We start from the raw sequence: 15,991 nt of genomic DNA on the forward strand, positions 1-15,991 counted from the left end.
GTAGCTCCAATATACGCTATTTTCATTTTGATTTTCCATCTGACTTCAATCCGTTTATGTTTAATAATGAATGATAGAACAGGGTGTGTACAGAATACATCAGTATCTGCTGCTTCGTTAAATATGATGGTCAATTTTGTATTTGGTGCTGGAAAAAAATTGCATCAATTGATCTCTGGTACTTAATAGGGATCTTATCCGAAATACCGATATTAAGTGAGCCTTAAGATTCAAATGCATTGACAGGGAACATATGTTGTGAACGAGCCTTAATTTTTTTTTTGTTTGGTTGGCATGACATCAGTCAGTCATTAAACAAACAACATCATCTTTTTTCTTTGTGTTGGGAATGTCAAATTTTTACCGGAAAGTGATTTGCGGAAAGCATTAATTTTTTTAAGAAAAGTGCTGCAGAATCGCATCGAATGCTTGTCGAAGCAACATGCAAAAGATGGTTTCAACGGTTCAGAGATAATGATTTGGATGTGAGAAATGATGAACGTGGAAGACCACCAAAAAAGTTTGAAGACGTCAAACTGCAAGCAATATTGGATCAAGATGATACTTTGAGTCAAAAGTAAATGGCAGCCATGTTAAATGTTGCACATCAAACAATTTCAGACCATTTGTAAACTATGGGAAAGATCCAAAAGTGTGAAATTGGGTGCCACATGAATTGAATGAAAGACGAATGGAAAACAGAAAAAACACTCGTGAAATTTTGTTTCAAAGACACGAAAGATAGTTTTGGATCGAATTGTCACTGACGATGAAAAATGGATTTATGTTTAGAATCCTTTACGGAGAAAATCATTGGTTAATCCATCAAGGTCGACCGCAAAAAAAGATCGATTCGGTTGAAAGGCAATGCTCTGTGTTTGGTGCGATCAGAAGGGTGTGGTATATCACAACTGAAGCTGCTGCATTCACCAGACTTGGTACCTTCCGATTATCATTTGTTTTTATCGATAGGACACGCATTGGCTGAGCAGCACTTCGATTCCTTCGCAGAAGTCGATTATTAGGAGTCTGGTTTTTTTGCTATTAACATGTTATTCACAAATTTCCAGAAGGGTAGTCAAAATGTGTAAAAAGCAATGGTCAATACTTTGAATAATTTTTTTTTTACTTTCCCATTCAAAATTAGTATATTATTTTATACCGGTACACCTGGTATTTGCTGCAATTACTGGAGAACATACAACATTTTGAATCCCTTTTACAGATGTATGTATACTACTTACCTCCTTTGGGCTGAAGGAACCACCCCCTGTTCCAGAAATTGAAGTTGAATTGCAAATTTAAAATCGTACCAAACCTTTAAATGAACCAATAATATAAAGGCGTGATAATTTTTTGTATTTTCCATCTTTATGAAAATCACTTAAATATGTACTTCAAAATGATTTTTGTTGATGTGTTTTTATATATTCTCGATTTTACGGTTTCAATGATTTTGAAATTATTAAAGGGTAATCCATTTCGAGGTTCTCTACTTAAAAAAAAAAAACAGAAAATTCTAATTTAATGGGGAATATTTATTATCATTCGAAAGATCATTATTTGGTATTTATTTTTTTTAAGATTATCTATTTCAAATGTAGGCCGCGGCTACGTCTCAGATGTTTCATCCGTTGAGTCCAATTTTCGATGGCTCGTTCGAGCATTTCGACTGGTAACTGGCGAATGATACGCGTGATGTGGCGAATGATACGCGTGATGTTTTGCTCCAAGGCCTGAATCGAAGTGGGATTGTCCGCATAGATTTTAGACTTAACATATCTCCACAGGAAAAAGTCTAACGGTGTGATATCACACGATCTTGATGGCCAATTGACCGGCCCAAATGAAATTTTCTGCTCACCGAAGTGTTCTCTCAATAAATCCATTAATTGATGCGGTATGTCGGAAGTGGCGCCGTCTCCATTGACGGTTACGTTCTCCGTTCCCACGACAGTCGGGTCTACGTAACCGGAACGGACCCGGATTTATTCCGGCCAAGGACTGTCAACTCGGCAGAATTCTGCCGCTAAAACAACAACAACGGTTACGTTCTCACCGGCATAATTTCTGAAGAAATATGAACCGATGATTTCTCCGGCCTACAAACCACACCAAACCGTTGTTTTCTCTGGATGAAATGGCAGCTCTTGAATCTCTTCAGGTAGCCAGAAAGGGGCCTAATCGTCGCTGAACAAAATTTGGCCCGAAAACGTTGGATCTTCTTGCAACTTTTCAAGAACCCACAGAGCGAAGTGATGTCGCTTGGGAAGGTCGAGCGGCTCAGCTCTTGCAAAAGCCGTATTTTGTACGCTTTTAATTTAAGATCTCGACGTAAAATGCGCCAAGTCGTTCCATACGTCAATACGAGTTGCTGCGAACGGCGCCGAATCGACTCTCCACGGTCTTCGTTGTTGTTGTTGTTGTAGCGACAGAATTCTGCCGCCACGGTCTTCGTGTACACTCTCGGCTACGGCCGCTATATTTTCCAGCACGCAGTGACGTGGTCTATTTGTTCGAATACGATATTATCCAATGATGAACATCATGACAGCTTGACAGGATTCACGCGTGATCTGTCAAAAAAGGCTATTGAAAAATGTAGGTCTACTTGGGTCATCCGTTAGTTGGATTTTGTACTTATTTCTCCATTCATTTTTTTCGTTTTTGAATTTTTAGTTTAATTATTTAAGGGTTTTGTAGAATCTGATAGTTGTCGAAATCAAAATTGAAAGTTAAGAAAATAATTTATTTTATTGGTGCGAATTAACGTGTCTCCATTTCCATAGCGGTAAAAATCCAGATATTTTAAGAGGATTTAAAAAACTTAATTTAACATCATGACAAATGCATCTTTATGCAGGCAATATAAATCCGTAAAGTAAGCAAGTAAGTACATACAAGCTTACAAGTGCAATGCAATCTAAATTGCACTCCCTCGGACATCAGGTGGATTACTGTTCTCAATTATATCTGCCAAAATAATTTGTTTCTATTTTCTAATTTATTTTGCAAACAGATATATCCCATAATAAACAAATATTTTTTTAACCCGTAAAATGTTGTATATAGTGGCGAGCAATACTGGTCGGATGCTGAAGTAATCTTTAGTAATGGCAAAAGTAAATGCAATCAGTACAGGTATTTCCGTAGCCCCAATATACGCTATTTTCATTTTGATTTTCCATCTGATTTCAATCCGTTTATGTTTGATAATGAATGATAGAACAGAGTGTGTACAGAATACATCAGTATCTGCTGCTTCGTTAAATATGATGGTTAATTTTGTATTTGGTGCTGGAAAAAAATTCAATCAATTGATCTCTGGTACGTAATAGGGATCTCATCCGAAATACCGATATTAAGTGAGCCTTAAGATTCAAATACATTAATAGGGAACATATGTTGTGAACGAGCCTTAATTTTTTTTTTGTTTGGTTGGCATGACATCAGTCAGTCATTAAACAAACAACATCATCTTTTTTCTTTGTGTTAGGAATGTCAAATTTTTACCGGAAAGTGATTTGCGGAAAGCATTAATTTTTTTAAGAAAAGTACTGCAGAGTCGCATCGAATGCTTGTCGAAGCAACATGCAAAAGATGGTTTCAACGGTTCAGAGATAATGATTTGGATGTGAGAAATGATGAACGTGGAAGACCACCAAAAAAGTTTGAAGACGCCAAACTGCAAGCAATATTGGATCAAGATGATACTTTGAGTCAAAAGCAAATGGCAGCCATGTTAAATGTTGCACATCAAACAACTTCAGACCATTTGTAAACTATGGGAAAGATCCAAAAGTGTGGAAATTGAGTGCCACATGAATTGAATGAAACACGAATGGAAAACAGAAAAAACACTCGTGAAATTTTGTTTCAAAGACACGAAAGAGAGGTTTGCATCGAATTGTCACTGACGATGAAAAATGGATTTATGTTTAGAATCCTTTACGGAGAAAATCATTGGTTAATCCATCAACGTCGACCGCAAAAAAAGATCGATTCGGTTGAAAGGCAATGCTCTGTGTTTGGTGGGACCAGAAGAGTGTGGTATATCACAACTGAAACTGCTGTATTCACCAGACTTGGTATCTTCCGATTATCATTTTTTATCGATAGGACACGCATTGGCTGAGCAGCACTTCGATTCCTTCGCAGAAGTCGAATATTAGGAGTCTGGTTTTTTTGCTATTAACATGTTATTCACAAATTGCCAGAAGGGTAGTCAAAATGTGTAAAAAGCAATGGTCAATACTTTGAATAATTTTTTTTTTTACTTTCCCATTCAAAATTAGTATATTATTTTATACCGGTACACCTGGTATTTGCTGCAATTACTGGAGAACATACAACATTTTGAATCCCTTTTACAGATGTATGTACACTACTTACCTCCTTTGGGCTGAAAGAACCACCCCCATTTCCAGAAATTGAAGTTGAATTCCAAATTTAAAATCGGACCAAACCTTTAAATGAACCAATAGTATAAAGGCGTGATAAATTTTTGTATTTTCGATCTTTATGAAAATCACTTAAATATGTACTTCAAAATGATTTTTGTTGGTGTGTTTTTTGTCTTTTGTCTCTAAAATAAAATGTTCATATAAATATTTACAAATACGTCAACGGGTAGATTTCGACATATATTCTCGATTTTACGGCTTCAATGATTTTGAAATTCCATTTCGAGGTTCTCTACTTAAAAAAAAAACAGAAAATTCTAATTTAATGGGGAATGTTTATTATCATTCGAAAGATCATTATTAGGTATTTATTTTTTTAAAGATTATCTATTTCAAATCTAGGCCGCGGCTACGTCTCAGATGTTCCATCCGTTGAGTCCAATTTTCGATGGCTCGTTCGAGCATTTCGACTGGTAACTGGCGAATGATACGCGTGATGTTTTGCTCCAAGGCCTAAATCGAAGTGGGATTGTCCGCATAGATTTTAGACTTAACATATCTCCACAGGAAAAAGTCTAACGGTGTGATATCACACGATCTTGATGGCCAATTGACCGGCCCAAATGAAATTTTCTGCTCCATGAAGTGTTCTCTCACTAAACCCATTAAATGATGCGATGTGTCGGAAGTGGCGCCGCCTCCATTTACGGTTACGTTCTACGTTCCCACGACAGTCGGGTCTACGTAACCGAAACGGACCCGGTATTATACCGGCCAGGGACTGTCAACTCGGCAGAATTCTGCCGCTAAAACAACAACAACGGTTACGTTCTCACCGGCATAATTTTTGAAGAAATATGAACCGATGATTTCTCCGGCCCACAAACCACATCAAACCGTTGTTTTCTCTGGATGAAATGGCAGCTCTTGAATCTCTTCAGGTAGCCAGAAATGGGCCTAATCGTCGCTGAACAAAATTTGGCCCGAAAACGTTGGATCTTCTTGCAACTTTTCAAGAACCCACAGAGCGAAGTGATGTCGCTTGGGAAGGTCGAGCGGCTTCAGCTCTTGCAAAAGCCGTATTTTGTACGCTTTTAATTTAAGATCTCGACGTAAAATGCGCCAAGTCGTTCCATACGTCAATACGAGTTGCTGCGAACGGCGCCAAATCGATTCTCCACGGTCTTCGTTGTTGTTGTTGTTGTAGCGACAGAATTCTGCCGCCACGGTCTTCGTGTACGGTCTCGGCTACGGTCGCTATATTTTTTTTTTAACCCGTAAAATGTTGTATATAGTGGCGAGCAATACTGGTCGGATGCTGAAGTAATCTTTAGTAATGGCAAAAGTGAATGCAATCAGTACAGGTATTTCCGTAGCCCCAATATACGCTATTTTTATTTTGATTTTCCATCTGATTTCAATCCGTTTATGTTTGATAATGAATGATAGAACAGAGTGTGTACAGAATACATCAGTATCTGCCGTTTCGTTAAATATGATGGTTAATTTTGTATTTGGTGCTGGAAAAAAATTGCATCAATTGATCTCTGGTACTTAATAGGGATCTCATCCGAAATACCGATATTAAGTGAGCCTTAAGATTCAAATACATTAATAGGGAACATATGTTGTGAACGAGCCTTAATTTTTTTTTTGTTTGGTTGGCATGACATCAGTCAGTCATTAAACAAACAACATCATCTTTTTTCTTTGTGTTGGGAATGTCAAATTTTTACCGGAAAGTGATTTGCGGAAAGCATTAATTTTTTTAAGAAAAGTACTGCAGAGTCGCATCGAATGCTTGTCGAAGCAACATGCAAAAGATGGTTTCAACGGTTCAGAGATAATGATTTGGATGTGAGAAATGATGAACGTGGAAGACCACCAAAAATGTTTGAAGACGCCAAACTGCAAGCAATATTGGATCAAGATGATACTTTGAGTCAAAAGTAAATGGCAGCCATGTTAAATGTTGCACATCAAACAATTTCAGACCATTTGTAAACTATGGGAAAGATCCAAAAGTGTGAAATTGGGTGCCACATGAATTGAATGAAAGACGAATGGAAAACAGAAAAACCACTCGTGAAATTTTGTTTCAAAGACACGAAAGATAGTTTTGCATCGAATTGTCACTGACGATGAAAAAGGATTTATGTTTAGAATCCTTTACGGAGAAAATCATTGGTTAATCCATCAACGTCGACCGCAAAAAAAGATCGATTCGGTTGAAAGGCAATGCTCTGTGTTTGGTGGGATCAGAAGGGTGTGGTATATCACAACTGAAACTGCTGTATTCACCAGACTTGATACCTTCCGATTATCATTTGTTTTTATCGATAGGACACGCATTGGCTGAGCAGCACTTCGATCCCTTCGCAGAAGTCGAATATTAGGAGTCTGGTTTTTTTGCTATTAACATGTTATTCACAAATTTCCAGAAGGGTAGTCAAAATGTGTAAAAAGCAATGGTCAATACTTTGAATAATTTTTTTTTTACTTTCCCATTCAAAATTAGTATATTATTTTATACCGGTACACCTGGTATTTGCTGCAATTACTGGAGAACATACAACATTTTGAATCCCTTTTACAGATGTATGTATACTACTTACCTCCTTTGGGCTGAAGGAACCACCCCCTGTTCCAGAAATTGAAGTTGAATTGCAAATTTAAAATCGTACCAAACCTTTAAATGAACCAATAATATAAAGGCGTGATAATTTTTTGTATTTTCCATCTTTATGAAAATCACTTAAATATGTACTTCAAAATGATTTTTGTTGATGTGTTTTTATATATTCTCGATTTTACGGTTTCAATGATTTTGAAATTATTAAAGGGTAATCCATTTCGAGGTTCTCTACTTAAAAAAAAAAAACAGAAAATTCTAATTTAATGGGGAATATTTATTATCATTCGAAAGATCATTATTTGGTATTTATTTTTTTTAAGATTATCTATTTCAAATGTAGGCCGCGGCTACGTCTCAGATGTTTCATCCGTTGAGTCCAATTTTCGATGGCTCGTTCGAGCATTTCGACTGGTAACTGGCGAATGATACGCGTGATGTGGCGAATGATACGCGTGATGTTTTGCTCCAAGGCCTGAATCGAAGTGGGATTGTCCGCATAGATTTTAGACTTAACATATCTCCACAGGAAAAAGTCTAACGGTGTGATATCACACGATCTTGATGGCCAATTGACCGGCCCAAATGAAATTTTCTGCTCACCGAAGTGTTCTCTCAATAAATCCATTAATTGATGCGGTATGTCGGAAGTGGCGCCGTCTCCATTGACGGTTACGTTCTCCGTTCCCACGACAGTCGGGTCTACGTAACCGGAACGGACCCGGATTTATTCCGGCCAAGGACTGTCAACTCGGCAGAATTCTGCCGCTAAAACAACAACAACGGTTACGTTCTCACCGGCATAATTTCTGAAGAAATATGAACCGATGATTTCTCCGGCCTACAAACCACACCAAACCGTTGTTTTCTCTGGATGAAATGGCAGCTCTTGAATCTCTTCAGGTAGCCAGAAAGGGGCCTAATCGTCGCTGAACAAAATTTGGCCCGAAAACGTTGGATCTTCTTGCAACTTTTCAAGAACCCACAGAGCGAAGTGATGTCGCTTGGGAAGGTCGAGCGGCTCAGCTCTTGCAAAAGCCGTACTTTGTACGCTTTTAATTTAAGATCTCGACGTAAAATGCGCCAAGTCGTTCCATACGTCAATACGAGTTGCTGCGAACGGCGCCGAATCGACTCTCCACGGTCTTCGTTGTTGTTGTTGTTGTAGCGACAGAATTCTGCCGCCACGGTCTTCGTGTACACTCTCGGCTACGGCCGCTATATTTTCCAGCACGCAGTGACGTGGTCTATTTGTTCGAATACGATATTATCCAATGATGAACATCATGACAGCTTGACAGGATTCACGCGTGATCTGTCAAAAAAGGCTATTGAAAAATGTAGGTCTACTTGGGTCATCCGTTAGTTGGATTTTGTACTTATTTCTCCATTCATTTTTTTCGTTTTTGAATTTTTAGTTTAATTATTTAAGGGTTTTGTAGAATCTGATAGTTGTCGAAATCAAAATTGAAAGTTAAGAAAATAATTTATTTTATTGGTGCGAATTAACGTGTCTCCATTTCCATAGCGGTAAAAATCCAGATATTTTAAGAGGATTTAAAAAACTTAATTTAACATCATGACAAATGCATCTTTATGCAGGCAATATAAATCCGTAAAGTAAGCAAGTAAGTACATACAAGCTTACAAGTGCAATGCAATCTAAATTGCACTCCCTCGGACATCAGGTGGATTACTGTTCTCAATTATATCTGCCAAAATAATTTGTTTCTATTTTCTAATTTATTTTGCAAACAGATATATCCCATAATAAACAAATATTTTTTTAACCCGTAAAATGTTGTATATAGTGGCGAGCAATACTGGTCGGATGCTGAAGTAATCTTTAGTAATGGCAAAAGTGAATGCAATCAGTACAGGTATTTCCGTAGCCCCAATATACGCTATTTTCATTTTGATTTTCCATCTGATTTCAATCCGTTTATGTTTGATAATGAATGATAGAACAGAGTGTGTACAGAATACATCAGTATCTGCTGCTTCGTTAAATATGATGGTTAATTTTGTATTTGGTGCTGGAAAAAAATTCAATCAATTGATCTCTGGTACGTAATAGGGATCTCATCCGAAATACCGATATTAAGTGAGCCTTAAGATTCAAATACATTAATAGGGAACATATGTTGTGAACGAGCCTTAATTTTTTTTTTGTTTGGTTGGCATGACATCAGTCAGTCATTAAACAAACAACATCATCTTTTTTCTTTGTGTTAGGAATGTCAAATTTTTACCGGAAAGTGATTTGCGGAAAGCATTAATTTTTTTAAGAAAAGTACTGCAGAGTCGCATCGAATGCTTGTCGAAGCAACATGCAAAAGATGGTTTCAACGGTTCAGAGATAATGATTTGGATGTGAGAAATGATGAACGTGGAAGACCACCAAAAAAGTTTGAAGACGCCAAACTGCAAGCAATATTGGATCAAGATGATACTTTGAGTCAAAAGCAAATGGCAGCCATGTTAAATGTTGCACATCAAACAACTTCAGACCATTTGTAAACTATGGGAAAGATCCAAAAGTGTGGAAATTGAGTGCCACATGAATTGAATGAAACACGAATGGAAAACAGAAAAAACACTCGTGAAATTTTGTTTCAAAGACACGAAAGAGAGGTTTGCATCGAATTGTCACTGACGATGAAAAATGGATTTATGTTTAGAATCCTTTACGGAGAAAATCATTGGTTAATCCATCAACGTCGACCGCAAAAAAAGATCGATTCGGTTGAAAGGCAATGCTCTGTGTTTGGTGGGATCAGAAGAGTGTGGTATATCACAACTGAAACTGCTGTATTCACCAGACTTGGTATCTTCCGATTATCATTTTTTATCGATAGGACACGCATTGGCTGAGCAGCACTTCGATTCCTTCGCAGAAGTCGAATATTAGGAGTCTGGTTTTTTTGCTATTAACATGTTATTCACAAATTGCCAGAAGGGTAGTCAAAATGTGTAAAAAGCAATGGTCAATACTTTGAATAATTTTTTTTTTTACTTTCCCATTCAAAATTAGTATATTATTTTATACCGGTACACCTGGTATTTGCTGCAATTACTGGAGAACATACAACATTTTGAATCCCTTTTACAGATGTATGTACACTACTTACCTCCTTTGGGCTGAAAGAACCACCCCCATTTCCAGAAATTGAAGTTGAATTCCAAATTTAAAATCGGACCAAACCTTTAAATGAACCAATAGTATAAAGGCGTGATAAATTTTTGTATTTTCGATCTTTATGAAAATCACTTAAATATGTACTTCAAAATGATTTTTGTTGGTGTGTTTTTTGTCTTTTGTCTCTAAAATAAAATGTTCATATAAATATTTACAAATACGTCAACGGGTAGATTTCGACATATATTCTCGATTTTACGGCTTCAATGATTTTGAAATTCCATTTCGAGGTTCTCTACTTAAAAAAAAAACAGAAAATTCTAATTTAATGGGGAATGTTTATTATCATTCGAAAGATCATTATTAGGTATTTATTTTTTTAAAGATTATCTATTTCAAATCTAGGCCGCGGCTACGTCTCAGATGTTCCATCCGTTGAGTCCAATTTTCGATGGCTCGTTCGAGCATTTCGACTGGTAACTGGCGAATGATACGCGTGATGTTTTGCTCCAAGGCCTAAATCGAAGTGGGATTGTCCGCATAGATTTTAGACTTAACATATCTCCACAGGAAAAAGTCTAACGGTGTGATATCACACGATCTTGATGGCCAATTGACCGGCCCAAATGAAATTTTCTGCTCCATGAAGTGTTCTCTCACTAAACCCATTAAATGATGCGATGTGTCGGAAGTGGCGCCGCCTCCATTTACGGTTACGTTCTACGTTCCCACGACAGTCGGGTCTACGTAACCGAAACGGACCCGGTATTATACCGGCCAAGGACTGTCAACTCGGCAGAATTCTGCCGCTAAAACAACAACAACGGTTACGTTCTCACCGGCATAATTTTTGAAGAAATATGAACCGATGATTTCTCCGGCCCACAAACCACATCAAACCGTTGTTTTCTCTGGATGAAATGGCAGCTCTTGAATCTCTTCAGGTAGCCAGAAATGGGCCTAATCGTCGCTGAACAAAATTTGGCCCGAAAACGTTGGATCTTCTTGCAACTTTTCAAGAACCCACAGAGCGAAGTGATGTCGCTTGGGAAGGTCGAGCGGCTTCAGCTCTTGCAAAAGCCGTATTTTGTACGCTTTTAATTTAAGATCTCGACGTAAAATGCGCCAAGTCGTTCCATACGTCAATACGAGTTGCTGCGAACGGCGCCAAATCGATTCTCCACGGTCTTCGTTGTTGTTGTTGTTGTAGCGACAGAATTCTGCCGCCACGGTCTTCGTGTACGGTCTCGGCTACGGTCGCTATATTTTTTTTTTAACCCGTAAAATGTTGTATATAGTGGCGAGCAATACTGGTCGGATGCTGAAGTAATCTTTAGTAATGGCAAAAGTGAATGCAATCAGTACAGGTATTTCCGTAGCCCCAATATACGCTATTTTTATTTTGATTTTCCATCTGATTTCAATCCGTTTATGTTTGATAATGAATGATAGAACAGAGTGTGTACAGAATACATCAGTATCTGCCGTTTCGTTAAATATGATGGTTAATTTTGTATTTGGTGCTGGAAAAAAATTGCATCAATTGATCTCTGGTACTTAATAGGGATCTCATCCGAAATACCGATATTAAGTGAGCCTTAAGATTCAAATACATTAATAGGGAACATATGTTGTGAACGAGCCTTAATTTTTTTTTTGTTTGGTTGGCATGACATCAGTCAGTCATTAAACAAACAACATCATCTTTTTTCTTTGTGTTGGGAATGTCAAATTTTTACCGGAAAGTGATTTGCGGAAAGCATTAATTTTTTTAAGAAAAGTACTGCAGAGTCGCATCGAATGCTTGTCGAAGCAACATGCAAAAGATGGTTTCAACGGTTCAGAGATAATGATTTGGATGTGAGAAATGATGAACGTGGAAGACCACCAAAAATGTTTGAAGACGCCAAACTGCAAGCAATATTGGATCAAGATGATACTTTGAGTCAAAGTAAATGGCAGCCATGTTAAATGTTGCACATCAAACAATTTCAGACCATTTGTAAACTATGGGAAAGATCCAAAAGTGTGAAATTGGGTGCCACATGAATTGAATGAAAGACGAATGGAAAACAGAAAAACCACTCGTGAAATTTTGTTTCAAAGACACGAAAGATAGTTTTGCATCGAATTGTCACTGACGATGAAAAAGGATTTATGTTTAGAATCCTTTACGGAGAAAATCATTGGTTAATCCATCAACGTCGACCGCAAAAAAAGATCGATTCGGTTGAAAGGCAATGCTCTGTGTTTGGTGGGATCAGAAGGGTGTGGTATATCACAACTGAAACTGCTGTATTCACCAGACTTGATACCTTCCGATTATCATTTGTTTTTATCGATAGGACACGCATTGGCTGAGCAGCACTTCGATCCCTTCGCAGAAGTCGAATATTAGGAGTCTGGTTTTTTTGCTATTAACATGTTATTCACAAATTTCCAGAAGGGTAGTCAAAATGTGTAAAAAGCAATGGTCAATACTTTGAATATTTTTTTTTTTGCTTTCCCATTCAAAATTAGTATATTATTTTATACCGGTACACCTGGTATTTGCTGCAATTACTGGAGAACATACAACATTTTGAATCCCTTTTACAGATGTATGTATACTACTTACCTCCTTTGGGCTGAAGGAACCACCCCCATTTCCAGAAATTGAAGTTGAATTGCAAATTTAAAATCGGACCAAACCTTTAAATGAACCAATAGTATAAAGGCGTGATAAATTTTTGTATTTTCGATCTTTATGAAAATCACTTAAATATGTACTTCAAAATGATTTTTGTTGGTGTGTTTTTTGTCTTTTGTCTCTAAAATAAAATGTTCATATAAATATTTACAAATACGTCAACGGGTAGATTTCGACATATATTCTCGATTTTACGGCTTCAATGATTTTGAAATTATTAAAGGGTAATCCATTTCGAGGTTCTCTACTTAAAAAAAAAAACAGAAAATTCTAATTTAATGGGGAATGTTTATTATCATTCGAAAGATCATTATTAGGTATTTATTTTTTTAAAGATTATCTATTTCAAATCTAGGCCGCGGCTACGTCTCAGATGTTCCATCCGTTGAGTCCAATTTTCGATGGCTCGTTCGAGCATTTCGACTGGTAACTGGCGAATGATACGCGTGATGTGGCGAATGATACGCGTGATGTTTTGCTTAGACTTAACATATCTCCACAGGAAAAAGTCTAACGGTGTGATATCACACGATCTTGATGGCCAATTGACCGGCCCAAATGAAATTTTCTGCTCACCGAAGTGTTCTCTCAATAAACCCATTAAATGATGCGATGTGTCGGAAGTGGCGCCGCCTCCATTTACGGTTACGTTCTCCGTTCCCACGACAGTCGGGTCTACGTAACCGGAACGGACCCGGAATTATACCGGCCAAGGACTGTCAACTCGGCAGAATTCTGCCGCTAAAACAACAACAACGGTTACGATCTCACCGGCATAATTTTTGAAGAAATATGAACCGATGATTTCTCCGGCCCACAAACCACACCAAACCGTTGTTTTCTCTGGATGAAATGGCAGCTCTTGAATCTCTTCAGGTAGCCAGAAATGGGCCTAATCGTCGCTGAACAAAATTTGGCCCGAAAACGTTGGATCTTCTTGCAACTTTTCAAGAACCCACAGAGCGAAGTGATGTCGCTTGGGAAGGTCGAGCGGCTCAGCTCTTGCAAAAGCCGTATTTTGTACGCTTTTAATTTAAGATCTCGACGTAAAATGCGCCAAGTCGTTCCATACGTCAATACGAGTTGCTGCGAACGGCGCCGAATCGACTCTCCACGGTCTTCGTTGTTGTTGTTGTTGTAGCGACAGAATTCTGCCGCCACGGTCTTCGTGTACGGTCTCGGCTACGGTCGCTATATTTTCCAGCACGCAGTGACGTGGTCTATTCGTTCGAATACGATATTATCCAATGATGAATATCATGACAGCTTGACAGGATTCACGCGTGATCTGTCAAAAAAGGCTATTGAAAAATGTACCTCTACTTGGATCATCCGTTAGTTGGATTTTGTACGTATTTCTCCATTCATTTTTTTCGTTTCTGAATTTTTAGTTTAATTATTTAAGGGTTTTGTAGAATCTGATAGTTGTCGAAATCAAAATTGAAAGTTAAGAAAATAATTTATTTTGTTGTTGCGAATTAACGTGTCTTCATTTCCATAGCGGTAAAAATCCAGATATTTTAAGAAGATTTAAAAAAACTTAATTTAACATCATGACAAATGCATCTTTATGCAGGCAATATAAATCCGTAAAGTAAGCAAGTAAGTACATACAAGCTTACAAGTGCAATGCAATCTAAATTGCACTCCCTCGGACATCAGGTGGATTACTGTTCTCAATTATATCTGCCAAAATAATTTGTTTCTATTTTCTAATTTATTTTGCAAACAGATATATCCCATAATAAACAAATATTTTTTTAACCCGTAAAATGTTGTATATAGTGGCGAGCAATACTGGTCGGGTGCTGAAGTAATCTTTAGTAATGGCAAAAGTGAATGCAATCAGTACAGGTATTTCCGTAGCCCCAATATACGCTATTTTCATTTTGATTTTCCATCTGACTTCAATCCGTTTATGTTTGATAATTAATGATAGAACATAGTGTGTACAGAATACATCAGTATCTGCTGCTTCGTTAAATATGATGGTTAATTTTGTATTTGGTGCTGGAGAAAAATTGCATCAATTGATCTCTGGTACTTAATAGGGATCTCATCCGAAATACCGATATTAAGTGAGCCTTAAGATTCAAATACATTAATAGGGAACATATGTTGTGAACATATGTTGTGAACGAGCCTTAAATTTTTTTTTGTTTGGTTGGCATGACATCAGTCAGTCATTAAACAAACAACATCATCTTTTTTCTTTGTGTTGGGAATGTCAAATTTTTAGCGGAAAGTGATTTGCGGAAAGCATTAATTTTTTTAAGAAAAGTACTGCAGAGTCGCATCGAATGCTTGTCGAAGCAACATGCAAAAGATGGTTTCAACGGTTCAGAGATAATGATTTGGATGTGAGAAATGATGAACGTGGAAGACCACCAAAAAAGTTTGAAGGGGCCAAACTGCAAGCAATATTGGATCAAGATGATACTTTGAGTCAAAAGCAAATGGCAGCCATGTTAAATGTTGCACATCAAACAACTTCAGACCATTTGTAAACTATGGGAAAGATACAAAAGTGTGGAAATTGAGTGCCACATGAATTGAATGAAACACGAATGGAAAACAGAAAAAACACTCGTGAAATTTTGTTTCAAAGACACGAAAGAGAGGTTTGCATCGAATTGTCACTGACGATGAAAAATGGATTTATGTTTAGAATCCTTTACGGAGAAAATCATTGGTTAATCCATCAACGTCGACCGCAAAAAAAGATCGATTCGGTTGAAAGGCAATGCTCTGTGTTTGGTGGGATCAGAAGGGTGTGGTATATCACAACTGAAACTGCTGTATTCACCAGACTTGGTATCTTCCGATTATCATTTGTTTTTATCGATAGGACACGCATTGGCTGAGCAGCACTTCGATTCCTTCGCAGAAGTCGAATATTAGGAGTCTGGTTTTTTTGCTATTAACATGTTATTCACAAATTGCCAGAAGGGTAGTCAAAATGTGTAAAAAGCAATGGTCAATACTTTGAATAATTTTTTTTTTTTACTTTCCCATTCAAAAATAGTATATTATTTTATACCGGTACACCTGGTATTTGCTGCAATTACTGGAGAACATACAACATTTTGAATCCCTTTTACAGATGTATGTATACTACTTACCTCCTT

The sequence above is a fragment of the Bactrocera oleae genome, chromosome 3 (genome assembly GCF_042242935.1).
Source record: "Bactrocera oleae isolate idBacOlea1 chromosome 3, idBacOlea1, whole genome shotgun sequence".
NCBI lineage: Eukaryota > Metazoa > Arthropoda > Insecta > Diptera > Tephritidae > Bactrocera > Bactrocera oleae.